The 3,186-nt window shown below is 42.7% G+C and overlaps 1 pseudogene; it reads left to right on the top strand.

The window, feature by feature from the left end:
• Positions 1-490: 490 nt before the first annotated feature.
• On the top strand, positions 491-1,424 carry LOC118934626 (olfactory receptor 8B12-like; annotated as a pseudogene).
• The last annotated feature ends 1,762 nt before the right edge of the window (positions 1,425-3,186 follow it).

Genomic DNA, 3,186 nt, shown 5'->3' with positions numbered 1-3,186 from the left:
GCCACGTTCTTCAGCTCAGCAAGATAAACTAGAGGTTTTGATCCTTAGAGAAGCAGAAGCAGAGGGGTTTGAGCTCCGAGTTGTCACCTTTTTTGCACCAGGGCCATCTGAGTCCCCATGGAAGAGGGATGGCAGCCAGTAGAGGACCACACCCTGACTCCGAGCAGAAGGGTCAGCGCCTGCCTGCCCCGCTCTGTCCTTTAGCGGGGTGGTTCAGAGCTCAAACCCCCGGAGCCAGACCCCCCGAGTTCACCTGCTGCTGCAGCTTGGTAGCAGGGGGCCTTGGGCAAGTCACCCAGACCCAGGGTCTCCCCGTCCAGGGGGAATAATCCCAGCCGCACAGCCTTTGCAGCAGTGCCTGCCCCATGGTGCTCAGTTAGTGTCCCTTTTCTTCTCTATCTCAGGCCCTTAACTCCCATGGTGGGTAACCTGTCACTCTCTCTCTCTCTCTCAGTGGCTTCTTTTTCCCTCACAGAGCATCCCGGAGGAGATGGCCGTAGACAATGCCTCCTCTGTGACAGAGTTCATCCTCGCGGGCCTGACCAACCAGCCGGGACTCCAGCTCCCCCTCTTCTTCCTGTTCCTAGGTTTCTATGTGCTCACCGTGGTGGGGAACCTGGGCTTGATAACCCTCATTGGGCTCAACTCCCACCTGCATATTCCCATGTACTTTTTCCTCTGCAACTTGTCCCTCATAGATTTTAGTTTCTTTAATGCCATCACCCCCAAAATGCTGATGAGTTTTGTCTCCAAGAAGAACATCATTTCCTATGCAGGGTGTATGACTCAGCTCTTCTTCTTTTGTTTTTTTGTCGTTTCTGAATCCTTCATCCTGTCAGCCATGGCGTATGACCGCTACGTCGCCATCTGTAAACCCCTGTTGTACACAGTCACCATGTCTCCCCAGATGTGTTCGCTCCTTCTGTTGGGTGTCTACGGGATGGGAGTGTTTGGGGCTGTGGCCCATACGGGAAATATAGTGCTTCTGACCTTTTGTGCCGACAATCTTGTCAATCACTATATGTGTGATATCATGCCCCTCCTTGAGCTTGCCTGCGACAGCTCTTACATAAATTCGCTGGTGGTTTTCATTGTTGTGACCATTGGCATTGGAGTGCCCATTGTTACAATTTTTATCTCTTATGGGTTCATTCTTTCAAGCATTCTCCATATTAGCTCCACCGAGGGCAGGTCCAAAGCCTTCAGTACGTGCAGTTCCCACCTGATTGTGGTCTCTTTTCTTTGGGTCAGGAGCTTTTATGTACCTTAAACCACCTTCTGTTTTGCCCCTTGACCAAGGGAAAGTGTCTTCCGTATTCTACACTGCAGTGGTGCCCATGCTCAACCCGCTAATCTATGGCCTGAGGAATAAGGATGTCAAAGTTGCCCTAAAGAAAACCTTGGGCAGAGTAACTTTCTCCTGAAAATGTGTTAGAAATTGAGAAAATGAACCCAAATACTTTTTTTACTAATGATTTTATTATTGTGATTACTCTTATTCTTAAATTGTTAATTAGGAACGTCACCTCCAGTGCTTTCTTTCTGTCTTATATGTAGAGGAAATTTTAGCTCTTTTTCCCATATGGGTTTATTCTCCCTCATGCTCATCCCCAACTCTTTATTTTATGAAAATAATTGCTACAATTATAGAGTATTTAATATTGAGTGGGGCTTAGGAATCGTTTGGTCCAATGTCTTTATATAACACATCCCACTTTGGAGACTCAGAAATAGTTGTATGTTGCCCAAGATCACAAAGTTCCCTGGTGCCAGGGGTAGGACTGAAATCTCAGCCTCCGTCCCAATCCAGTTTGTTTTCCTTTATGCCCTGTTTTCTTGCCTCTTCTCTTTCTTGGAAGATTTTGTTTCACATGTTGGTTGACCTAGCACATTTAAATTATGAATATATTCACAGTGATTTCATGCTACTTTTCACAGGATAATTTTAATATATCATATTTTACAAGAGAGTAGGAGGTGGAAAATTTTGTTAAGTTGGTCTTGGCAAAATGACGAGATAGTGTTTGATGAATCTGGTAGTGTATAAGAGGTGTTAAAGAACCAAAATTCAGCTGAGTAAATCTGAACATCTTACTGGCTTTATTAAGCAATTCATGAGCCTGGCAGCATTCCATCTAGCAAGCGGAGGGGTGCTCAGAGGAGCTGTACAAAATGGAAGTATTTTGTAGGCAGAAAAGAGGTGGGACAATTAGCAGAAAAAAAGAAAGGATTATTTCAGGCAAGGCCAGGTAAGAGCAGGGAGTCTTATTAGGTGGATTACCTCAGACCCATGTGACGGATCCATCATTGGTGCGAACCAGAAAATTTCTCACTAACCCGTTGCCTACATTTCTGGGAAAGGTTAAAACTACAAGTAGGTTTGGTATTATGTCCCAGTTTTGTGACTTGGCCTAACATAAGTGACTACATTTTGAGCCTGTGGTCTTCCTTTTAGTAGTAGGATGTATGTTAGGTTTCAGACAGAGGCAAGTATGGTGATTGCTTACCTGGTGGGTTGAGCCCTAGGACATAGTTTAGTGAATTAGAACTTCCAGGGGAAAGAAATATAATTTTATGTGGTGCAAAGTGGATGTGGAGTGCAGGTGTTTTATATTATTTGAAGACTAACAGAGACAGAATTTGGAGTCTAATTTCAAGGGTTACCTTGATTGTGGTCCAAGATAATTGGGAACACTATCCAATATGGTAACCACTAGCCACATATGCTATGGAGCTCTCGAAATGCAGTCAGCCAAATTGAAAAGTACTGTCACTCTGTAATGTAAGTGTAAAGTACACACTGGATCTCTGAAGAATGAATACGAAAAATAATTTAAGATATCTTATTAACTTTTTATATTGATTACACAATATAAATGTTGAAATCACCTTTGGATATAGTATGTTAAATAAAATATATTAAAATGAATTTATTTGTGTAGTTTTTTTAGTGTAACTACTAGGAAATTTGAATGTTAAAATCACATTTGGATATAGTATGCTAAATAAAATATATTAAAATGAATTTACCTGTTTAGTTTTTTTAGTGTACCTACTAGAAAATTTAGAACTACATATGTGGCTTGCATTATCTTTCTATTGTATACACTGGTCTGGAGGCTGTAACAGGAGACTAGACAGTTGTGGGTGTGCATTTAGTTATCAGGGCAGCACCAAGATGTTGCT

This window comes from Manis pentadactyla, chromosome 13 (genome assembly GCF_030020395.1).
Source record: "Manis pentadactyla isolate mManPen7 chromosome 13, mManPen7.hap1, whole genome shotgun sequence".
In the NCBI taxonomy this organism is placed as follows: Eukaryota; Metazoa; Chordata; class Mammalia; order Pholidota; family Manidae; genus Manis; species Manis pentadactyla.
The sequence above is the reverse complement of the archived record's forward strand: the minus strand, read 5'-3'. Positions and strand labels throughout refer to the sequence as shown.